Raw genomic sequence first — 25,929 nt, 5'->3', positions numbered from 1 at the left:
TCTATGTTTGTTTAGCAAACTGGGGTCCTGGCTCATGACGAGGGCTCTGAGGTACCATGACAATACAAATAATAAATAAATAATGATGAATCCTTCTTTCAGGTTTGTTACTAAGCTGAATTAATATGCAGAAAGCATTTTGTGATTCTGGCATCAAAGGTGCTGTAAAAGTGCAAACTATTATATTTTCAAAGCTGCACCTATTGAACAATGTCCCTAAATAAAGAGCCAGATGAAGCTAAGAATGGGACAGTTCCATACAGTTTGCTCAGACCTGGGTCGGGTTGCAACTGCAGTTAGATGAAGGGGGTGCAGACATGGAGGGATTATGTTTCATTGCCCCAGGAATGAACGCTCAGTAAGTTCAAGATTCATCCTTCGCAAAGTGCAAAGCAAACCCAGCTCACAATGATCCAAGGATCAATGGAAAAGATAACTTGGACCAGCTGCAACCATCCCAGGCTTGGGTTGCTATGGTGAGCTAAACCCAGAGATCCAAGACACATGTGATTTCGATCACAAACCTTGCACTGAGCAGTGCAATGATGATTGATTCATAACCTCCAGGGTTACAGCACTCCTTCTCAGAGCAAGACTGCCTTTGTAAGCAGCCAGCAATGTGAGCTCCCATTTCCCCCCACACTATTATCATCATGTATTTATTTCTTGGAGTCTAACAGTGGGCTGTTATTCCGTTCGTTCTATAGCGCCACAGGTGTGCTAAGGTACTTTGAAAACAAGAGAACTGGCCATGAATTCTTCAGCCCTTAGGAAACTCAAATTGATACAGAACGTCTCCTCAGCTACACCGGCTACCAGCAGCACATTGCACCTGTCCTCTGCTCTCACTGGCTTCCGAGAGAATTTCAAATCAAGTTCAAGGTCCTTATCTTCAAGGCATTCCATGGCCTGGCTCCATGGTATCTAAAAGATCACCTAAAGCTCCGAGATGAGGACCGAGGTTCAAAACTCCACTCCTCTGGCAGAGGGAAACCCTCAACAATCAGAGTAAAGCTTTGTCTGTGCAGGAAACCGAGCTCTCTCAGGGGCCGGATCTGAAACCATGGCATGAACTCTCTGCCTTCTGCTTCAAGTGCTAGGTCTATTTCTATGACTTTGCCTTCTCTAGCACAAAGACAGAGAAGTGTATACATTTTAAAAAATGACCTACCAAAAAAAAAAAAAAGCACTCCACTGCACACACAGTTCTCCCTCTGTGAGGGGATGAGAGAGAGAATAAACCACATGGAACAGATTTTCATTCTATTGCTTAATGCACAACTGGAAGGTGCTCGGGTACTTTGGTGATAAGCGTGGTATAAGAATCTGCAGAGAAGAGAAGAGAAGAGGTTCCCCAACCAAAAGAGCACATAGTCACTCTAAATTACTGGGTATGGGGAAAAACAAAAAGATGAAAGAACAGCCATAGACTTCACTGACTGCCGGCTTCCACAAACAAGCAGAGGCAGGGATGGAAAATGAATGGATCTGAAAGCAGGAAGGGCTTGGCATATTGCTTACAAATGTACAAGACATTAAGGAGAAAAATACCATTCCTAATGAAAGTACAGGGCTGATGGTAGGATGGCAGAAGGTCACTGCTCTATGGTAGAATCAGTTGAACACATGGATGTTAAGATAACAACTCCTATGAAAAGTGTCATGGGTTCTTTAATGGGATCTTGGGATCAGAAACAAAAGCAGACATTACTTAAAGAATTTTTCAAGAAATGTAGGGATTATCTGAAAACTCAAAATGGCATATATGCATATTATACGTGTGTGTGTGACTTGAATTAAATATTTAAAGGACTCTAGCTCTTTTAACTAATTGTATTGTATTTGTTTTAATTTCTGGTTATTTAAAACTCAATAATATCAATAATACATCAAAATAATGTAATATTTAAAGTAAGATATCTAACTGGAGAAGAAGGTGTCCTTTGGTGTCATGGGATCTTTGCTTCAGACTCTGAAATGTACTGTAGCCAAGATTTGCACACATGAGTAGTGATTAGAAGCGTCTCCATTTTGGGGGGATCTAAACTGAACCACCTTACAGGGCCCTGACTCCCAGAAAGTGCTGAGATCCCACCACCTGAAAATCCAACCCCTTTAAGATTACTTTTTACTCCCTTGGAGCAAAGTTGTTTCTGTTATCAATTTGTTACTTCTTTCTTAAAAATAAGCCATGTTTTGATTTTTGTGGGTGTTCAAATGGTGTATTAGAATGTGTAAAGATTTGGGGGATCTGTCACCATATCACTAGCACTCCCTTTTAAAAAGAAAGCATTTGGGGAATAAATATTCTTCCGCCTCCCTCTCCCTCAAACTGACTTTTAGAAACCCCCAATGCTCCAGCCTCATACACACAGAGCCCAAGACCAAATTGCTTTGTACTTCCTGTGTCAGCCATATGATGCATTAGTCAGCTTATGCCAAACAGGTTGAGAATTACCAGGAATCCAGGGGGTGATTTGCCACGATTGAGTTGCCATATACACTCTGTAGGCACAGTTTCTTTACTCAAGTGCATTTCCCATCCATTCTCCATAACTGGTGCCACTGCTCACTATAGCCCAAAGCTGCCAGAACAGACTAGTGATAAGGAAATGTTAGCCACCCACTGTCTTCTTTTTCTTAGTCCAAATCAAATAAAAGATTTGGAATATAAAAGATAACACAGAGGATATTCCAGGCATGTGTTAAGAGAGCTGTACACCAGCAGGATACCTTTGGAACTGTAGGACAGAAGAGCCATGCAACCCGGTACCTCATCTAGAGTGCACACACTGGAATACATTTGGCAATGACACCTGTTGAGTAGTGAAATGCAAGACAACTGCTGGGACATGAAGACACAAAGGAAAAGTGACAAGGTGCATTCAACCATCAGTTCTGATTTCAATCTAAGCTTGCGGAAGACCCTAGTAGTCAGCTTGCCTCACATCTTTCTGCTAGGTGAGAGGAGTTCTCACTTCTCCAGTAAAGTTCATATCCCATCTGGAAGTTGCCTCTAAATCTCCTTTGTGCGCTATGGAGGGGGTCAGAGCAAATGGACATGATGGTCCCTTATGGCCTTGAAATCCTTTTGGTTTCTCTAAGTTCCTCTTGTGGACAAGTTTCTGTTGCATGGATTGTAGCAGGCTAAAGAAGCAGCTACTAAAGGAGACAGCAAGAGGCTTCTGCAAAAGACCACAGGCCAGATTCTTGGCTGCATTGTACTGGTTTTACACCATTTTACTCCACTGAAATCAATGGTGTAATGAGCCAAACAATCATCCCAAGGAAATACCTTTCACAGTTGGCCAAGTCACAGCCAATGTAACTTTTACATTATTACTCAATGCTTATAATCAATAAACAAACACCATCCTGCAGTCCCAGTCATAGTCCTACTTCCTGTCATCTGAGCTAGCTGTTTTCCTAGGCTCTGATTCCTTAGCCTGAGCACTGGCGGCTTCTTTCTGGCCAGAGCTAAAGTACTTGTCTGTTAGCAGCAGCACTTTCATCTCCTCTGTAGATTCCTACCATGTGAAGCAGTTTAACAAGGATGCAGAGTTTGCAGTATTTCCAGATGCAGGAATAGAGGAGTAAAGTGCTGCTCTCTGGTCTCACGGGTATTGAGGAATCAAATCAGGTTTGAATTCTCACACACGTTGCTCTGTAAATTCTATTACTGAGTCATGTGCCTGGCATAGCCATAGCCATAGAGCGCAGTCAGAAATCCAGACAGAACACTCAGTGTCCCCCATCTCCTTTATTGTTCCAATTTTGTGCTAGTGAAAGGTGCTGGATTAACAGCTCTCTACACTGAACCCCTCTATTCATCCAGCACAGGATAGCAGTAGTGCAAGCTTCTCTTCCTGTCAGCCACTGCTTGTCAGTGCACCTTGACCCTAACATACAACCACCACCTCTGGGGATACAGCTATTCAGTAGCTGGGTTATGTGTCAAGGGCACTACCACACTCCTTGTTATTTCCAGCAGTGATGGTATTTTTATGTGGACACCAGAAAACACCATAAGCTCATTTAATATAAACCACCAAATACACAACAGACGGTAACAACCGTTGCCCTGGAAGGAATTTGAACAGGTGATCTAACGGTGAAAAGATCTCTCTATCTCACTTGTCCTTGACAGTCAGGAAACTTGCCCTTTACCATGATTAGAGACACAACAGCAGATTATACTCAGTGGATTAGATTCTCAGCTGGTATAGATCTTGGACTTCAAATGAGCAACAGTGATTTACACTAGACGAGAATCTGGCTCAACTTCTCCACCAATATGAAGGCAGGTTCCTGACTCTAGTAAAGTCTAGAAATAATATGTTGGCGCACTGAAAATGTGTACAGTACTGCACAGCAATCTGAAATATTTATATCGCCTGGAAATTCTCCTGTTCTGCACTGCAAGCTCCTCTGTATTACACACTATAACCAAGTACATTTAGTATATAGTAACCTCCTTACTGTATGCTATAAGCATGGATGTACTGTATGGCTCATGAACCGCTCCACCCCCCCCACCTCCCCCCCACACACATACTCTTTACTGACACGCACACAATATATTATTGTAGGGAATGAATCATCAGTCTCGTCACTTCAATCCAGCTGAACTGCTGGAATTTATCGGCCAGAAATGGGGGTGTTTAGTCTGAGCTCTCTTCATCCTGAAACTTACCCTCCTAGTGCACCGTCCTGCTCAAATTCTGCCGGTCTCCCAGGCCTTCCAGGAAAAGCAGTTGCTAACACCAGCGCCGCAGGGGTGGTTGAGAACTTGACGATGCTGCAGAAAATAAAGTTGAGTTTTCGTCTCAAAAATAAATTCTGTATAATCAAAATAATTTAAAAAACCATCAACTGACAGCTTAAAATGTTCTCTTTGCCGCCGTCTATCAACGTGAAGACTTGTTATTCCAGAGGAAACAGCAGCAAAATGTGTGTAGAGTCGAACGTGTCTACTGCACACCCCAAGCCTTTGCCCCCAGTGAATAATGTGGGGGCAGGCGGAGGGGTTGTTGTTTTTTTCCATTTTGAAATGCTGTCATAGTTGAATGCCACTTTCTTAATATTACTCCATCATCGCAGCTGGGTCGACAATTTCTTTGGGATTTACAGTCAGACTGGAAACAAACAAAAAACCAGCCCTGCACTGTTTTGTATTTCCAGCTCTAACCTGAGAGCCCAGGCCAGCCCTTGGGAGTTGATGTTCTATTACAAAGTGAGTCTGTTTGGCTGCTTTATTTATACATTATAAGGGTGCAAAGAAAATAGTCTAACAGAGCTCAGCATCTGGGGTTGAGCTGACGTGACATAAAAACAGCCCATTTTTTAAAAGGAGCTGGCAGTTTGGAAAGCAGATTTTGCTTATATTATGGACATTTATGAAATGCTTGAGGTCACTCATGCCTTAGGCTGGACTATAATCCCTTAGTATATTCCACCCTTCAAGCTTTATAATCCTACCTGAGGCTGGGCTGTGACTGCTCATCACTCCTAACTGCTTAACCATTTCCTGCCATGCAGGTGGGAAATGATCCACACACAGAGATTGTCAGCAGGGTTTGAACCTGGGACCCATCAGCCCAGACCTCTACTGCTTGTGCTTAAGGAGAAACTCCTATAACTGTTTGCAGTAGTAGGTTTTTATGCCACTAGCTCGGGATACCACACTGGAACATAAGAACATAAGAAAGGCCATACTAGGTCAGACCAAAGGTCCATCCAGCCCAGTATCCCATCTACAGACAGTGGCCAATGCCAGGTGCCCCAGAGGGAGTGAACCTAACAGGTAACAATCAAGTGATCTCTCTACTGCCATCCATCTCCATCCTCTGACAAACAGAGGCTAGGGAGAGGACTACCAGTGCAGTGGTGCTCAGGTGACAATGGGTGAGAGCAGCCACGTGGCAAGGATCTACCTCTCTTGCTCTACCTCTCTCTGTGTTCTTTTGGCTCCTATTGAAATGATCTACTTGTTTGATTTGCAACCAAAAAGACCATTCATTTTATGGTGAGATGAATCCTAGTGAGGTCCTGATTGCTGTGATAGATTGTTTTATTGTAGTGCTGAACACTGCTATACCGTCACATCTGCCTCTCTGAATGCTCTGCTGTCTTCAGCACCCAAATGAGACTCCTTGGGAGTGAGGGTGGGTTCATCCTGGTGTGTTTCGTTCTTTAAGTTTAATGTACATCTAACCATTACTTAATAGCTGCTTCCACCCTCCATCCCCACCCCATCTGATTGCATTGCCCATGGCTGACTTTGAGATGTTTCACCAGCCTCCAGAAAGAGGTTGATAGCTTCAGTGGGACTCTGCCATCAGGAAGATTTCAATTCCATTGAGTACGTTTTCTGTCCCACCACTCCTGGCAACAGCACCAACATGGATCTCTAGTCACAAAGGCAGAAGTGCAACCCTAACACATGCTTGGAAAGTGGTGGGCAATATGTGTGCAGTTCTTGTTACTTCCAAACCCAGCAGGAGACATGTATTTGGGCAAATCTATTGGTAAAGAAAAGGGTACAAAACCTGTGCTGAAATGACAGTTGGGGTTGCTGCGCTCAGAGGCAAGGATGGGAGCATATTCCTATACAGGTAGGGCCAGATTGAGGTTTACATGCTACAAGGCCAGGCCTAGAGTCTGAGCTACTGGAGTCATGTGATTACATCAGAATGTAAGCTTTCATTTTTAGAAAAATAGGAAGTTTCTAATTTTCATGGTTGGGAAGAAAAGCTTAAAAATGTGACTGCGGAGTAATAAATAAAATGAGGCCTCTGAGAGTCTGGAGATAGCCTGAAAAAAAGAGCTTGGAGAGGTATGAACTGCCCCATTCATCTCAATGGGGTGTTAAATCCAACCCCACTGCTCTTTGGGGGGGCCCTGCCAACACCACCCCAGCAGCAGGCTGCGTGCATTGCAGGAGGAGAGTGTGCACCTGGCCCAGCCCATGCATCCAAATAGATACAGCTTGGTTGCTAGGGGAAGTGCTAAGGCAGTTCCCTGCTTTCACCCTGGCCTCACCAGGGAAGAGAGGGCCCATGATGCTGCCTTTGCTTCTCTTAGAGGGGAGGGTACCCCCTGCCATCACCACTCTAAATGCAATGGGAGCCATAGAGGAGCTCACGTCACAATGTGCCTGGAATATCACAAGGCTTGGTTAAGGGCTGTATGTACAACCAAATCCAAACCTTTAAAGTCACTGGAAAGTATCCCACTGACTCCAGTGAATTTCGATCAAGCCCACAGAGCACATTTGGCTTAACTAGAGCTGTCCATCCACTTCTGCAATCCCTGTGGAATAAGGGAATGCACAGCACGCCCCATTCAAAGCAGGACACTGTTGCTCTGTTTGGAGGATGCATAAGTCTATATGCGAGCCACTAAGTCACTGCTGTTGTTCCCTGGGCCCATTCCTGATGCATCCCTCTTGGTCCTTTGATGCCCTTGGGAGAACATTACACAGTTTGCTGAGGGAAGGGAAATGAGCTAACTTACTGCAAGAGAGTTCTTGGATGAGGTAGCACTTATTTCATCTGCATTACAGCCACTGCCTCCTCCCCATTAAGAGGTCACGAATGGTCATATTTGAATCCTGGAGCTGGAACAATTGCCAAGGGAGACTCAAAAAATTCGAGACGGGAACTTATTTCATTTGCAAAACTTGAAATTTCATGAGCAACTTAAATCTGACACAAAGAGTGGGAAGGAGGGGGTGGAGATGTTAGGAAATGAAGCAGAAACACAGATAAAAGTTTAGCACAAGCTTTTAGAAAGATTCAGAGCAGTTATGGCCATTTACGGAACAGAGAGGGCCTACAGGTTGACAGCTTAACATTTGGGTTTGTGGATTGTAAGCTCCTTGGGGCAAGGACCCTATCTCTGTGTATAGCACTAGCACAATGGGCTGTGATTGGGGTCTCTCTAGTGAGAAGCCATTCTTTAAAAATATTGGGTGTGCCAGAATAGGAATACGGGAAACCCGGGTTAATTATTTTAGGTCATTAGAGTTGGGCCCATGCTTTGAATGTTATGAAATGTCTGTAATGTGAACTATCTTGTAACTTAGAAAGTGTCATCCGTCATGCTTACAGGGTTCACATTTGGTTTACAATTAAAAAGAATAGGCAGTTTCATGGACAGTTGGAGAAATTAACAATTTTATTTGAAGAGAAACAGATTATGCTTTTTAAACCACCTGTATTTTCTCCCCCACACAAATGCAGACGCTCAGGCTTGGTCTATACTTAAAAGTTAGGTCTATACAGAACATAAGAACGGCCATACTGGGTCAGACCAAAGGTCCATCTAGCCCAGTATCCTGTCTTCTGACAGTGGCCAATGCCAGGTGCCCCAGAGGGAATGAACAGAACAGGTAATCATCAAGTGATCTATCTCCTATTGCCCATTCCCAGCTTCTCACAAACAGAGGTGTTAGGTCACATGGAATGATGGGATAAAGCAGAGGGGTGACTTCAGTGAGTACAAAAGTCCATATGCTCTGACTGCCTAATAATATCTACCAGTCAGTACATGGATTTGCATGTTGTGAGATTGAAAAATGACCATAGCTACTATGTAAAGAGACCCCCCCACCCGACCCGCTTTGGGTAGTTAAATTGAAAAGAATAAAAGCTGGGAAATGTGTGGTCAAAAGCAGTAACACATCTCTGAGATCTGGTTTGCTGAGAATTCTGTTTTAGTAATCATAAACCCCTCAGCTTAAAATCTGCCTAGAAAAATCTTGCCCTTGATAGTAGAAGACTGTGGTACTAGACCAGGTGCTGGCAGGCTGGACTGTGTTATTAAATTGGAATAATTGGTACTGGTTATATCTTTAGAATAAATCTGTCACCCTACTGCTGAAGAAAATTAAAGCACAAAATCATGTTGAGCTATATGAAAGAAATTAGTGGTGGTGAAACATTCTAATATTAGTTTGGCCAGGAAAATGTGTGCACATGTTCTGTGTATACTTTTGCAAGTGTAAGGAATTCCTGCTACAGAGAAGCAGCTTCTATGCTATGTCAATGGAAAAATGCTTCCATCAACAGATAACATTGTCCAGGGAGGTGGAAAAGCCCCTTCTGTCGGTGCAGGCTGCATGTACACTTCGGGGTTATGCCAGCACAGCTACACCAACAGATCTATGCCGATATAGCCTCCGTAGTGTAGACACAACCTCAGATGCTTGGGGAGGGTGACTAAAAGCAATTAAACAAAAATATGAGATTTCCAACACCGGGTGCAGATTGGGCACGATTGATGGTGCATTTGGATGGGGAGCCCGAAGTGACAGACCATGAGACATCTATGGAGCAAAGGAAGAAGCCCAAATGGAGAAATGGCTGGGAACATTGATTTATAGATTCCAAAATTCAAAGGACCATTATGCTCATCTAGTCCGACTCTTGAATAACACAGGCCATTGACCCGCCTCACAATAACTCCTAGAGCAGAGCTTTTAGAAAAACATTCAGTCTTGATTTAAAAATGCTCAGTGATGGAGAATTCACCACAGCCCTTGGTAAACTGTTCCAATGATTAATTATTCTCATTGTTAGAAATTGATGCCTTATTTCCAGTCTGAATTTGTCTAGCTTCAACTCCCAGCCACTGGAGCATCTTAGACCTTTCACTACTAGATTGAAGAGACCATAATTAAAGATTTGTTCCCCGTGCAGGTACCTATAGATTGTGATCAAGTCACCCCTTAACCTTCTCTTTGTTAAACTAGATAGATTGAGATCCTTGAGTCTATCACTGTAAGGCAGGTTTTCTAATCCTTTGATCATTCTTGTGGCTCTTCTCTGCCTCCCTTTCAATTTATCAACATCCTTCTTGAATTGTGGATACCAGAGCAAGACAGTATTCCAGCAGCGTTCACAACAGTGCTAAATAGAGAGGTAAAAGAACCTCATTTCTCCTGCTCATTCATCCAAGGATTGCATTAGCCCTTTTGGCCACAGGATCCCAGGATAGGGTGCCCCATCCCATAAGTGCAACCGGTGTTCTGTGTTCCACAGTATACATTTACATTTAGCTGTATTCAAACACATATTGTTTGTTTGCCCCCAGTTTACCAAGCAATCCAGATTGCTCTGTATCACTGGCCTGTCCTCTTCATTATTCACCATTTACCCAATCTATGTGTCATCTGAAAACTTTATCAATGATGATTTTCTTCCAGGTCATTGACAAAAAACATTGAATAGCGTAGTGCCAAAAACAGCTCCCTGCAGGACTAGAAACACACCCACTCAGTGATGATTCCTCATTTACAGTTAAAATTTGAGACCTATCAGATAGCCATTTTTAAATCCATTTAATGTGTTCCACATTGATTTTATACTGTTCTAGATTTTTAATCAAAATGTCATGTGATACCCCATCTTACCGAAGTCTAAATGTATTATATCAACACTACTACCTACATCAACCAGACTTGTAATCTCATTACGGGAAATGTAGAGACCCAAAGGGAACGAGAAGGTTCTTAGGAGAGAGACCAAAGCTTATACATTCACTGCTCGTGAAAGAGACAATTGCAAGGGCTGGCTTGTGACTTCGATAACACACACTGGAATGAGAACTCCCTGTATGCCCCTTTGTGTGCTACCCAGACTTTGGGAGCAGGCATGTCGGAATGAGCCGGTATCGTATGCCCACTTACCACATCCCCGGAATGCTCTGGTGAGGGGGGGTGTCTTGCTTCTACCCCTTCTATTCACTGGCCAGTACAGGGCAACTGGTGGAAAGAGTGTTGGGATTTGCTGCTGGTATAAACCATTAGCCCACCCGGAGCAAGGAGGAAGCAGGGGAGAAATTGTACCTAAGGCCTGGTCTACACTGGGGGAGAGGGGGGTCGATCTAAGTTACGCAACTTCAGCTATGTGACTAACGTAGCTGAAGTCAACATACTTAGACCTACTTACCGTGGTGTATTCACTGCAGTAAGTGGACGGCTGACGCTCTCCCTTTGACTCCTCCTGCACCTCTCACCCTGGTGGAGTACCGGAGTCGACGGGAGAGCGCTCGGTGGTCAATTTATCCTGTCTAGACTAGGCGCGATAAATCGACCCCCACTGGATTTGATCGCTGCCCGTCGATCCAGCGGGTAATGTAGACAAGCCCTTAGGGTGGCGTCTGTGAGTCACAACCCCACTGCTACTTCTGGAGTGATGCAGTTGTGCACCACCACCGGCTCTGAACTGGGCCTAAAGGCACAATCCAGCCCCAAATTCCAGGCATCTGTTTGCCTGACTGACGTCCCATTTCTCTTCCCATTAGCCTGTGCTCTCTGCATTCGTGTGAGCTTTAAGGATGAGCAGTGCACGTGAAAGGGTCTAGGATGAGAGACTAAGATAAATGGACTTTCCTGATCACGATGGGTTGGGACCAGGAGTCTGGAGGTCCTTAAACCTTGCACCAAAGGCAACAAATGATGAATGTACTGTAGTATTTTCCATTTTGTCCTATTTCCCCCAATTGATTTCCTCTGGCCATGAACACTCTGCTTCAGGAGTGTCATTAATTACAGACAGCTTGGTTTGTAAAACCAGCCCGGGGCATCCGCTACCTGCCACGGTGCCTTTGTGACCTGTTGTCTCTGAAATAACAGGCCTACGCCCATCACGGGTGCTAAGCGCAGGAAAGGGGATTGCCTCTCTCTCCTGTCAGGAGTGAGGTGGAGGGACTAAGTAACAGGACAGTGAGCATGACACTGTTCTCTCTAGTCCACTTAGAGGGGCTCAGGGGAATCAGATTGATCGATTGCCTCACGCTAGCCCACGTGGAGCTGCTAAATGGAATCAGCACAGCCTCGGTTAATTGAGTTTGCTCAGAGATGTGGACATAATGGGCTTGACATGAAGGATGGGCTAGACTGAATCAGGGAAGCGTCAGAATTTCTGCAGTGATCTCCTCCTGCCCACGCTGACACCTCCACTCACCTCCAGTCTCTAGTCATGGGGCCATTAACAGAAAGGAAATGCTGGGTGGTGGGAGAAGATAGAGAGACTTTTGAATTATCTTCCCAGCCACCAGAGTTCCATATCTCTGCTTCCTTGAAGGTTCCTCACTTTTATATATGGTCAGGGCTGACGAAATGGGGGCAAAGGAGAATGATTGTACTGGGCCCCTGAGCTCAGGGCCCCCCAAAAATATCTGAAATAGGGTGAAGTGGGAGGGGGCAGGGTCCCAGTGAACATGACATAACAAGGCCCCAAATTTTTCTCGGCGGGCATCCAGAAGAAGGCCCTTCTTCTATCTCATAACCCATGAGTAACTTGGTATTAACCCTCATTTGTCATCTAACACTGTCTGAGGAGATACATAACCTCCCTATCACCTCAGCTACTGAATACATCAGATATATTAACAGTTGGGCCTCACAAGCCTCCACAAGGTAGAGAAATATTTTACAGGTGGGAAAACTGAGGCACAGAGAAATTAAGGGCCTGATTTTTTTAGTTATGTAGGCATCTCACGCTGCAGATAGGCACCTAGTGGAATTTATGAGTGCTAGGCCAATGGGAGTGCCTAAATATGGCCCTAAACAACTTGCCCATAGGTCACCCAAGGAATCTAGAGCAGAGCTAAGAATTGGACATAGATCATCTGGAGCCTAGTACAGTATCGTAACCACAAGACTGGTTTGCATGTGTCACGGTCTCTAGAGCTACAGGATTAAAGTATAGAACTGTATAGCACTCCAGTCCAATCACAACTGCTAAGTGAAGTAGAGCCAATTGTCTCAATCTAGCCATGTCTGCGGTGGGAACCATAGTGTAGGGAGGGGTTCCTTTACATTCCTTCTTGCCAGCAGTCTGGTTCACAGAAACACCACGCTGTGCCCATGCAGAAAGCGCAGCTTCTTTGGGGCTCATTGCTGCCTTTCATCCATAACAAAGTTCGTTGGAGATGCTTAGAGTGAAGCGCAAGGGGCCAGATCCTTAGCTGGTGTAAATTGATGTCGCTTCAGCAAAAGGAAGGAGCTCTGAGAATTCACAGCAGTTGACGATCTGGCCTCAGTGTCTTCCGGAGATGTGCAGACATGGGAACACATTCTAAGTGCCTGCACCCTACCTGCTATATAGCTGTAATTATTCTTTATATCAGTAGAAGTCTCCTGGCCCCTCTGAGCTACACTGATATTGATTTGGCTTTAAAACAAAGTATTAAAAAATAATCAGAGATGAAATAGCATCTCCTCTTCTGTAGCTGTATATAATGTTCCATCAAATACAAACTCACAGCTGGGTTAGTTTTAATCATGCAAACCTGTGCTAGACTAGAAGGGCTGAGGAACAAAACAGGACATCTGGCTTCTCTTTTACAAGGCTGCAAACACCCAGTTACTTGGCACAGGTTGTCAAAAGCATTTTATGTGACAGATAAATATTTGCAATATAAAACCACAGCTCGAGACCTTAACTTGCTTTATCACCAAAGCCAGGGGATTGAAGTGTTTAATAAAATCTACTTGAGCCCAATGACCTTTACGTGGCTAACAAGACATTCTCTGTTAGGTGGTGCCTAACAGACAACTGGAGACCTTCATTTGTCCCCAAGAACAGACACAGCCTAGGACAATAAGTCCCCAGACTGCCTGGGCCTATGACCATCAATTTTTTTCTGGAAGAGCCACCTCTATGGGTTAGAAAGGAGTTTGGTCCCCAGGCATATTTCCTTTTCATTTTCCCTGCTGAGCCTACCAAAGCACCATCAATCTAGGCCAGTTTTAAGCGCCTACCAGGCAACCAGGCTGAGGTCCCAGATCTTTTCACAGAGGCCACCGTTCAGTCACTAAATGCAACATTTTTCCACTTGCTGTTTTTCTAGATCAGCTTTGAACTAGTGTGACCTAGCAGGCAAAGGCTGCATAGCCCTGTCCTAATCCCCCAGACTACTCAGTCACCCACACGGCTTTGATTTCTCAGATGCACGTCATGAGTTTCCTGCATACTCGTCAAGTGCCAGGTTATAGGAACGTTGCTGAGGAGGCTAATCCTTCTTAATACCATGGGCTGGCTCCTGCCTCCCTCCCATTGCATAGTGCCTTACATCTCCCATAGCCTCACTAACTTCAGAGTCTGGGCCTATGGATTTCCTGTAGAATCTACATTGATGAATTGCACGGGAACTGCAAGCTGATAGAAGGCTTCTAAATAGAAATTTAGGGATAAAAGAATTAAGAGAAATGGAGAGACTTGCTGACTGTATCAGTCATGTTGGCAGTGGAGCTGTCTGAGGAAAGATGGACCAAGTAGGATGAACTGATGAAAAATAATGGAAGTATCACTGATGATAGCGGTTATTGATGTTCAGTATTCGGACTGTGGTAGTGTAACGCCGACAGACCCCGGTCGTCGGCAGGCGGGATTGAATCTGGGACCTCTGGAGCTTAGTGCCTGAGCCTCTACCCCATGAGCTAAAAGCCACCTGGCCCTTAGCTAAGGCTGTAGAGCAAACTCATAATCTCTCTGTAAGTGGTTTCGGTGCCACTAGATGGGACAGACACCACACCCAGGAGGTGCATGGGGTACAATAGCACTTATGATTCCCCAGTGACGGACCAGGACCCCACAGAACAAAAAGAGGGCCCCTGCTGTTGGGTTCATTTTGATGGCATAAATAGGCCCATATCGTCAAAGGAGTTAACATGTCCAGGTCACTGTACAACACCGAACAGTCCAACATGGTGTGGGGTACTGAGTACAGAGACCTCAGCCTGCTTAGGCCCATGGCAAACACTAGAAAGTTCATACAAAGTTTAGAAATGTGTTGATTAAGTTAGGATACACAAGAAATAATAATCAGCAGACATGAGACACAAAACATTTTGAAATTATGTTTGTTCCATATAACTAGCTGATCGAAACTCATTGAAGTCCCACTGGTGCACTGAGGGCTGGGTGTTACAATGCTACAATACCTTGGAGGCTCACAAATAAAGGACAGGGTCTCTGGAGCAAATTAGAAACCCCTCAGCCTTTCCCCCAGGACTGTCACAGGAGTCCATACCCCATCTGATTCCCTCCAAAGTCTCTTTTTAAAGGCCTCAAAGAGGGTGGGATAGGCAGAATATCCCATCCAATCATTTTTTTCAACAAATGAGGCCTAGTTTCTAGTCTCGTTCTCCTCTTGATACCAGAATTGATCAACAGACTGGATAAGTTCAAACACAAGTCTCTCTCCCTTTTGTAGATCTCCTCAGCAACATTTGTTACAGGTGATTGGAACATGTCTAAACTTTCACCCACTTTCCAACAGTTCAACTCACAACTGAGGTAGGCCTGGTAGACCCTGATTGTTAATATAATATCGCCCCAAGAAGCTTACAAATCTAAGACAAGAGACAATAGTTGGAGACAGACCTTCATCCAAAAGTGAGCAGAACATTTTTTTCAAGTTTGAAAAAGTTTGGTTAGAGTTTTTTCTAAATTGTTTTTCCATTGCTTCCCACTCCTATATTTACAGAACCGGAAGCTCTGCATTCAATAAATGTCACATAGAAATAACTTATCATGATGATTTATACAGCATCTGTCACAGTTTCCTGTTAATTTTTAACATGAAAAATAGGAGAGAGCTAATTATTAACTATTAATAGGCACCCTTATCATAAACCAGGACACCATTGTGCTAAGGCCCGCCCCCCACACACACACCCCAGAACTCTTTTTAACTGTTGTTGGCCTTTACAACAACCCATGGCAGGGAATTCCACAGGCCAACTGTATGTTGTCTGAGAAAATGCATCCTAATATTGCCAAAGAGTTCTGTGGCACCTTATAGACTAACAAACGTATTGGAGCATGAGCTTTCGTGGGATGCATCCGACGAAGTGGGTATTCACCCACGAAAGCTCATGCTCCATTACGTTTGTTAGTCTATAAGGTGCCACAGGATTCTTTGCCGCTTTTACAGATCCAGACTAACACGGCTACTCCTCTGATACTTGACATCCTAATATTGGGTTTCAGTCTGGTCCTTTCAAAACAGAACACACATGTTAGAACTGGTCCAAGTTCTGAATTTTGGTCAGATCCAAGAGCTCGCCATTTGTGTATGAAGACACAGGAAGACGTCTAGTAAGGCAGAAATCTTTTATGAAAAGGACATTAACAGAAGGGTTCTGGAGCAGCAGATTGTAAAAAGAAAAGAAATCCCATTAAGTTTCAGGATTTTTAGTATTATAGCAATTTTAAAAAGCAATTGACCACTTGTAAGTTAAAAAAACATTAAATTGATCATTTAAAGCAAGAATACACTCAAGGTAACATTGCCACACACACACACACACACACACAAGGTTTGGGCTGAGGGAGATTATTAATTTTCATGATTCTTCATGCCACAAGACAGATAAGTAATAGTTCAAGTCATGTATGATGGAATCTAATGCTGTGGTATAATTTTTTCCCCATCGATTGGATCCCAGCTTATCGGGTGTGATTTATAGGAATAACTAGGAATGGGAACTTGATGCAGTACTGCAAAAGCCAGTTAAGTTTATGTGCCCTACCGGTGTTCAGAGTTAATAGATTTTAAATTACAGTCTATATAGCACTTCTGCTGATGCACGCTTTCCCTTGAGGCACTGAACAGAAGAGGTGGTACCAGAAGGTTAGGGAGCTCAGCTGGAAATCTTCTCCTGGCTTCCATTTGGATTGCTCGGAAATGTGGGAAGGAAAACGTAATTGTTACCTTTGATCACAGAGAAAAAAGGCCAGATCCCCCTCTGGTGTAAACCACTGTTGATTAGTTGAAATCAATGAAGCCATGCTGATTTACTCCACTGGATGATCTGGCCCAACAATATGAAGTAGGAGAGGTTCATATTCTCTTTCCTTGCTGCAGAGATAAGATGGAGCACCATGTTCTCTGCCTACCAGGACAACTGGACAACCTGGAGTTGAAAATTCAAGGCATTCGTATTTTGCAGATAGCTACATTCCTCTGGACTAGAGCTGCTACTTCCTTCATGTCTTTCTGCTGTGGTGGGTTTGGTCTGCAAAACACATTCAGGTCCTCTGTTTTAGAGATGGCCAGGGGATCTGAAGTGTCCATTCCCTCCTTCCAGTGTGCATACGGACCAAGGGAAACATTGACATGAGCTCTCTGCCTAGGAACATACATGGGGCGCTCTTGAATCCTGAGGGACTGAAGTCAGAAGGTGGCTGAGAGGACACCAAGCCACTCAAGAAAAGGATTGCGGTGATCCAACTATAGGGCGTTCTATAGAATTCTTAGCCATGTCTCCACCTGGAGGAAGCATAGTTCAGCGGTTAAAGCACAAAGCTAGGCAGTAGCAGGGTCAGGGCTCCCTTCCCGGCTCTGCCACTGACTTAGGTGAATCACTTGTCCTCTCTTTGCCTTAGTTTCCCTTATACATAAAACAGGAATAATCCTGACCTTCCCATGGAGGGGGGACTGCGTGTCAACCTATTTATGTCAGAAAAGCTGGGATCCTCAGACGGAAGGCACTAGATAAGGGGAAAGTATTTTTATTGCTATTAAGTGTGACCTAGAGGTGACCACCCTGGGAGTTGGCATATGTCCTTTCGAGCAGATCATTGCAGCAAGGTCAGCCTGGCTTGGAAAAGCTTTGTTAATTTTAGTGATCCCATCTGGAGATCAGCAGAGTGGCCTTATATTCCGCAGATTAAACAAGCGGCCACATGGCTAATATATGGCTTCTTTGTAAGGAGCTAGGAGGGAGGATAGTGCCTGGGCAGGATTTCTCTGTACTGTCAAGCAGCATGCTTAAGTCTCTAGTTTTTGTGGTGGGTGGATAAAAACGGACTAATGGGAATGCAGAGAAGGGAAGACCAAAACCAGTGCATCTTCCATTACTATCCTCTAAATGTCTTCCATACGTGTAGTCCCTTTCACCAGGAAGCTGTGCGGTGTGCATACAGCATCTCTGAAACACAGCCACCTTTATTATTATGTAATACTTGTATGGCAGTTGGGTGGGTCTTTCAGCTCCAGTCAAGGCCCAGGACCCCACTGGGCTAATGTTGCACCAACACAGAACAAAAAGATGGTCCCTACCCCAAAGAGCTGATAAACCACATGGCAGAGGACCTCAACCAGTTTCTTTGAGTTGAAGGCCAGAAGAGATCATTAGCTCATCTAGTCTGACTTTCTGTATAGCACAGAGCAGAGAATTTCACCCACTTACCCCTATACTGAGGTCTTGTCTACATTACTCGCTGGATCAACAGGCAACAATCAATCCAACGGGGGTCAATTTATTGTGTCTAGTCTAGACACAATAAATTGACTGCCAAGTGCTCTCACGTTGACTCTGGTACTCCACCGGGGCGAGAGGTGCAGGTGGAGTCGACAGGAGAGCGTCAGCCATCGACTTACCGCAGTGAAGACACCACGGTGAATAGCTCTAAGTATGTCGACTTCAGCTACATTATTCACGTAGCTGAAGGTGCATAACTTAGATCAATTCCCCCCTCTAGTGTAGACTAGGCCTGAGCCAAATAACTTGTGTTTCACTAAATACATCTTCCAGAAAAGCATATTGTCTGATCTGAAGACAGCAAGAGATAGAGAATCTACCACTTCCCTTGAGAGTTTGTTCCCATGATTAATCACCCTTGCTGCTAAAAATCTACACAGAATATTGGTAAAGCCCCCGGCAACCTCGCTCATCAAAGAAGGTTATTTTAGAAACAAACCTGCCTCCTCCTGCACTTTCTGCTCTCAGCTCTACAATACTCAGATCCTAGGGTGAGGAGGGCCATAAGCACCTTTAGAAAGACAGATATGCCCCAGGGGGATTCGAAGAGAAGAGAATCACTTTTCTGGGGATCATTGGTTCCTATCGTGAAAAGTTACAGGTTCTGCACACTGCATTTACAGTGAACTTTGAAATGACAGAGTCATGACAGAAGAGCCTGGGATAGGCAATTTGCATTTCCAGGGTAAGAAATATAGAGATGATACCCCAGAGACAATTGAGTACTTTCAGCTTATTGGATTCATTATTTGAAATATTAGATGCAGCATGATCTTTGGCTTTTATTTGACACGGAATGGAAAGATTTAGCAGCCTGCTATCATCTGCATTCTCTCCTGATGCGTTAGAGCAAGGGCAGCATTAACACATTAAATAAACTGTGCCATATAGCACAGGCACAACTGTGCAATAAATAGGAATAACTCATTAGCCAGCACATTTGAGGCTCAGTGAAAGCAGATCTATAACTTATTATACAATATTTTTCAACTCACTGCATCTGAAATTAAATGCTGGCTGCACAGTATTTACCCATATACCCTGCCTTCTTTGGCCAGCCATTCAAAATATATAGAAATGAGAGAGAAAGATTTTCTACTAAATCTGAGGGACTGGTGGGTTGATTGAAAAAAAGAAAGGGAGGGTGGGGGAGTGGTTTGTTGTTCCAAACACTTGTTAAATTTAGACTAGAGAAAGGAGACTGGTAACTCTGCCACTGCCCTCCTGTGTGATCTCGGGCAAGTCACTTCCACTCTGTGCCTCTGTTTCCCCTCTTGCCCTTTGTCTGCCCTGTCTATTTGGACTGCAAGCTCTTCTGTCTTTTACTGCGTGTTTGTGAAGCACCTAGCACGATGGGGCTCTGATTTTGGTTGAAGCCTCCAGGTGCTACTGTAATACAAATAATTAGTAACAACAACAACAGATAAATCTTAAGGGGGACAGCCATACTAGCTTTTCACACGCACCTTGCCCTCATGTAAATGACTACACTAGGTGCAGGACAATGGTCAGCCAGGATCTCTGGATCCAGCTGGCTTCTGCTCCTTGCGCATTCACCCGTGCGCAAGTCTGCCCTGTCTTAGGCAAGAGGATGTGCTCCAAATGAGAGCTACAGTAAGTACCTTAGCTGAATTGTTTAGGCAATGCAAGAGGATTAGTCTGAGAGTCGCCTCTTTGGGAGTCTTTTCTGACAGTGCTCAGGGTCTAGCTCCTCTGCTGCTAGGCTGCCCTCCCTGCAGAACCAGGCCCAGACATAAGCCTCTGGGATAAGGATGCTATTGCAACAGGCCACGTGCACGCACTAGAGCATGGAAAAAGATGATCTTGTGGTTAGGGCACTAGTCTAGGAGTCAAGGCACTAGGGTTCAAGCCATGGCTCGGACACAGAGTACCTACAAGTTACTTAAATCTCACTGGGTTCAGTTTCTCCATTTGTAAAATGGGGATCATGCTCCTACCTTGTATATTGAGCTTGTGCGCTCTCCTGGGGTCTCTGAAGAGCACCCAGCTGGGGTAGTAATCTTGTAACAGCAATAACAAAGGTATATGGCAGGTGTGAATTCTTGCCTACTACAGGTGCTGTTCCCAACCAAAAGGCTAACAGTATCACGGAGATAAATGTAACATCAGCTTTTGTTTATTCTTCCATTTTCTCTGCCTCATTTTCTCTTTGTCCCCATTTTTAGCACAGCTTTTATCTTGATATTTTCTTTGATGCCAGCGCCAGCATTTTCAATTACTTTTGCTTTGCTTTCCCTCTGTTTTGTTACATGTAGCTATGGAAACAGACACTAAATGTCCATTCAGATACACGATCAAAACGATGTTTAGAAACAAAAGAGAATACTTTTTCATTAGCCCCCCGTCCTCTTTTCCTCTTGTACTTGTTTCTAGGCTCTACCTTTTGTACTTTGTACATATGAATAAATGATTTCTATGACTGCCAAGCTGGGGATCACGCCAAGAGGTCACTCGGGGACATGCGACAACAAGGAGGCTTTTTTATTATGATTTTTATTTTTAAAGTGGGATATTTTTCCTCCAGGAAAACACTGTGAAAATGAAATTCACAGACGCAGCCTAGAGCAGGCTTAACACTGTTGTGTTAAAGTCCCAGAAAGGTCTGCAAACCCAGGCTATGAGAAATATGAAAGGTCCCTTCATGAACAGTTTCGAAAGAGTTAATACATTGAATAATAGATGCTTTAATAAATGGTTAATCGTTGTTCTAGAGTCTGGTGATCTAACCCATGACCTGTAACTGTCTATAATAAATGTTAGTAACATGCTTTATAACAGTTATTCATCATTTATTGACCCTTTAAGAGCCATTTATTAACAGACCCTAAATAGAAAGTATGGCCAACAAGGGATTCTGGTTAAATAGCCAGGTACAAAAGAGTATTGGGGCAAAAACATTAAATCCAGCTGCATGATATGACTAAACGTCAAAGAAGCGTCCCCTGGCCAGGTGGAGGGGAGCAGATAGGGTGTGGAGATCTGGTACACATCTATATGAAGAATTTCTGATAAAGGGCCCCAGAAGTAGGGAGCTGCCTACATCAAGGTGCAGAGAGAGCAATCAGAGAGGATAAGGCCATTGCAGTAAAGCTAAAAGGCTTCTTTGCGGTGGTTGGTCTTACTCTCCGCCACAGGGAGCGATGGGCCAAGGGCCCCAGGTCGTTTCTCTCTTTATAGACAGTGAAGGTGAAGTGTTGTCAGAGACACAGGTCCTGAAAAAGCAGCAGTCATTTCATCATCAATGAGAGATTGAAATAGCTGAGCTGCTAACATAACCCCCTGCTGTCCTATCATGCTTTCTGCTGAAGGAATTTACGTCACATTCATCCCTCCCCTCCAAGGCAGGGATATACATATGCAGAGCTCAAATCAGATCTACACAGCCAGAAGCATCCCAGGACAGGTAATCCTGGCTGATTTAGCCAGAATCCCTACCTGGGGACTCTTGCAAAGGCAGGGTAGGCCAAGGTCCTACCCTCACTTGATCATCCCCTGTCAATAGCTAACATCTGCTAGCCAGGAACAGGGGCCACACTCTCCAGTGGAAATATACCCATGCCCTGCTTTAGGAAACACATTGTGGGGGAAAGGGATCCTTGCACATGTCTACAGGGCAGGGCTCAGAATTTACGTTAAAAGAAAAGCGTCTCTTACAGGGCCTGAAATATAGAGCTCTGAGTGAGGGGGTACCACAAGGCAGATTCATAGGTGCATAAACTAGATCATCTAATCTGACCTCCTGCATAGCACAGGCCAGAGAACCCCACCCAGTAATTCTTGCACCATGCCCATAACTTCTGGTTGAGCTACAGCATCTCTTTTAAACATCAACATCCGGTTTTGTCTTAGACACTCCAAGGATGGGCAATCTACCACATCCATTGTTAAGTTGTTCCAATAGTGAATTACACTCACAGATAAAAATTTTTTTTTACCTTATCTCTAGTCTGAATTTGTGTTTTGTCAGCTTCGGACCATTGGATCTCCTTGTCTTTCTCCGCTAGACAAAAGAGCTATCTACTACTAGAAATCTTTTTACCCCTGTAGGTACTTTTGGACTGTGATTATGTCACCTCTTACCTTTCTCTTGGATAAACTAAATAGATTGAGTTTCTTAGCTCAAAGGCATGTTTTCTTGACCTCAAATCCTCCTTTTAGCCCTTCTCTGAACCGTCACCAATTTTTCAAAATCCTTTTCAAAACATGATCAGCAGCACTGGACAGCATATTCTAGTAATGGTCTCACTAATGCCATAGAAAGAAGCAATACCACTTCCCTGCTTCTACTTGATATCCCCTGGCTTATAAAGCCAAGGATCCCACTCACCCCTCTTCGCTAAAGCACCGCATCAGGAGCACATGTTCAGTTGGTTATACACCATACCTACTAAGTCCTTTTCGGTGCCCCTGCATTCCTGGGGGCGGTTCCCATCTTGTAAGCACGCCTTGCATTTTAGGTTCCTAGATATATAACCTTGCATTAAGCTGTGCTAAAATGCATGTTGTCTAAATGAGCCTGTCTCAGCAAGTGATCCGGGTTGCTCTGTATAACTGACCTGACCCCACCATTACTAACCCCTCTATCAATTTCTGTGTCATCTGCACATTTTAACAGAATTTATATTTTCCTCCAGATCATTGATAAAGATATTAAATAGTGCTGGACCAAGAACAGAGCCCTGTGGGTGAGATATAGGAGTCTTCTGGGCACTGGAGTCCCATCTCAGTTGGTGATTTAGTAGTGATGTAGAATCACCCTAGCAAAACTGATCCAAAGATACTCCCAGCTCAGTGCCCTTCCCAACCATAAGGTTGGTTGTTCTGCTTCCCGACTGTTCAGACCCTCATCGGGCTGTGCGGTATAGGAATCACAACCTTACAGGAGATATGGGGTGTGGCTGACACATCATCATGGTAACATGGGCCTGCAATGAGCAGGACAGTCATAAGGTCTTCCACTTGTACCATAAATATCGAGCAACCAGCCAGTCAGCTTTGCCTAGCAAAGCCTGTGAAGATGTCTGTCTCTCTCTCTCAGGTACCCGTATGATCCACATCCCTGCAGTAGCTGAGTGCCTTCCAATCTTTAACGTGTGCCAGGCAGTACTATTAGCCCTAGTTTGCAATGGGGAGCTGCGGCACAGAAAAACTAAATGACTTGTCCATGGGTACACAGGAAGTCTGTGCCGGAGCAAGAAATTGAACTTGAATCTCCCAAGCTGCAGGCCACTCTCCCTGCTGTTTCTTGAAATCCATCCAGGGCATAACCAGCATGTTCGACCCCTCCTGAGTCCATGTCGCAGGAAGGGGCTGTAATCACTTCTCATGGATGCGGAGCTGAAGGAGGCAGCCTGCAGGCCCACTGGAGAGTCCTGCACTGAAAACACAGTGACGGAACGCACACTGTTTGTGATTCATCACCGACACACAGTGCTTGATATCCCTTCACCTGGCAGGGCTCTCTCACTTCCTCTGGTGACCGCATGAGCCCTGTGGTCAGCAGCCAAGTCTACGTCTGAAAGGTCTCTCTTTTCTGGGTACAATGATGCTCTTGTCATCGCTCTCGCACCCGCTCTCTCATCTGTAATGCTCTATATCACTGCACAGAAGCAAGCCATTCCAGGGCAATTCCCTCTCAGCCCAGTTGTTCAGGTGTAATCTCCCACCCCCCGACCCTTCCAGCTCTTTATCATCCAAATCCACTTCCTGGAGTCACTTTGTGCTGTTCCGCACACAGCTGGGCTTTACGTAGCAGGTGTTTAATTTGCACACAAACATCTTTGATGATGACGTGTATTGGGGTAATGCCTAGGAGCGCCAGGCCAGGGTCAGGACTTCGTTATACGAGGTGCTGCACAAACACAGAGCAACACCTCCTTCCCTCCCTCCCCCCCGCATACACTATTTATACACCCCATCCCCTCCCTCCACATGTTGCCCCCACGCTCTCATTCCACACACACACACACACACACACACGGCCTGATTCTCTGTTGCCTTGCACCTTGTGTAACCGTTTACACCAGCGCAGAGTGAGTATCATGCTCCTCAATCAGAACAGTAGCATTCTACCCTCACTGTGCACTGGTATTAATACCTGGTCTAAAGGTGCAAAGCAATGGAGAATCAAGCCCCCAGCTGAAGACCGAGACAGTACAGCAACATCACCTGCATATTCAAATGTCCCTGCCTCAGCACCCTGTTTACACTTTCATGCTCTGTCTCTGCAGTGTCTCTAATTTACATTCTGTTGTACATGCAATGCTCTCTGGCAGTGATCAACGAAGCGAGGGATAAGCTACAGTCTACTCTGCTTCCTGTTTTTCTTTTGCCTTCAGCCCTCAGCCTTTGTTTCCCCCTAGGTTTCTGCTAATCCCCCAGTCAGGTCTATCAAGGTCTGGCGATTCCCACATCCCAGCTCTCCAGTGTCAGCCTGCATAGCTCCAGCCCAGAAATCTCCATGCCAGCCTCCAGCTCTTTCTGAATCACAGCAGCACTGCAGTCACCTGTACTCGTGGTCATCAATATTTCTTCACACTGTCCGTTGTCCCTAAGCAGAAGTATGAGACATAATGGAGGGGCACTGCGGGCTTTTATCCCACTGTGCCACGTGACTTGGATGGAGAATAACAAAGAGATAGGGGCCCCTTTACCAAGGGGAGTTAGACCCCTAATTGATCCGTTTTGCCTTTGAAAATACTAGCCTTGCCACATGGCCATATTTATGCATCATGTTATCCCCACTTCACAGCTGGGGAAGCTAACACTTACCTCTCTGGAGACTTGAATCAGTTCATCTTTGTACCATGTTTTGCATGACGCTAAGATTATCAGTTACTAGCAGCTCTGTGGGTGGGACTATGTGGCATTTCCAGGCTCTGGTCATATTTAAGCTTCTGAAAGTTACAGCTGCTTCTTGAAGATCACAGGTACCAAATCATCCATCACTCTGAGTTACAACGAAGGGAGGCAGGACAGTCTGCAGCAAGCAAGTTTATTTCATCTCCTTCTGACAACTTCTATAGATTAGGCAGCTGGCAGCAAGTTACGACAGGCTGCTTCATCAGGAGTTCCATTCTAAACTCCCGGGAAATCTGTAGATGGCTGGAAGCTCCATGCTTAGGAATCTGCACAATCTGGCTTTGGTTCCTGGCTCCACTCCCTGGCAGGGGTAGCACACTCAGCCAGCCACTGGAGGCTGGTGTGGAGAAGGGTCACAGCACCACTAATGAGGGAAGAAAACTTGATCCGGTCCCTGGATCACTGGCAAGGATCCAAACACAAGGTGAACCCACTGCCCACCGAGGTTCCAACCTGTGAAAGGTGATAATGCCCAGTGGACACCACCATCCCCCGTTACAGTCAGGCCTTATGTCAGAGGTAAAAGTAGGCTGGTACGGGCCAGTACAGTGTACTGGTAAGAAGCCGGTACTGGCCCATATGCAGCCAATGTTAAAGCACTGCCACAGCAGCGGCCAGAGCCCCAGGCTCTTTTAAATTATCACCGGAGCCCCAGGCGGCGTGGGCAAGGCAGCGTGGATAGGCTGGCTGGGGGAGGCTGACTCCCCAACTCTGCCCTTTCCGCCCAAGGCCTCCCCTGGAGTCAGGCCCCCGTACAGGTAAGAATT

At 44.9% G+C, this 25,929-nt stretch overlaps 1 long non-coding RNA gene across 1 annotated transcript in view; it reads right to left on the bottom strand.

The window, feature by feature from the left end:
• Window positions 1-25,929, bottom strand: part of LOC123354914 — a 302,765-nt gene that overhangs the window by 267,090 nt on the left and 9,746 nt on the right. The window contains exon 3 of the long non-coding RNA XR_006574960.1: window positions 4,694-4,798. This is a non-coding gene — a long non-coding RNA (uncharacterized LOC123354914). The remainder of the gene's footprint in view (window positions 1-4,693; window positions 4,799-25,929) is intronic.

This window comes from Mauremys mutica, chromosome 22, assembly GCF_020497125.1.
Source record: "Mauremys mutica isolate MM-2020 ecotype Southern chromosome 22, ASM2049712v1, whole genome shotgun sequence".
Taxonomy (NCBI): domain Eukaryota; kingdom Metazoa; phylum Chordata; order Testudines; family Geoemydidae; genus Mauremys; species Mauremys mutica.
Note: the sequence above shows the minus strand (reverse complement) of the source record. Positions and strands in the feature narration are given on the sequence as shown.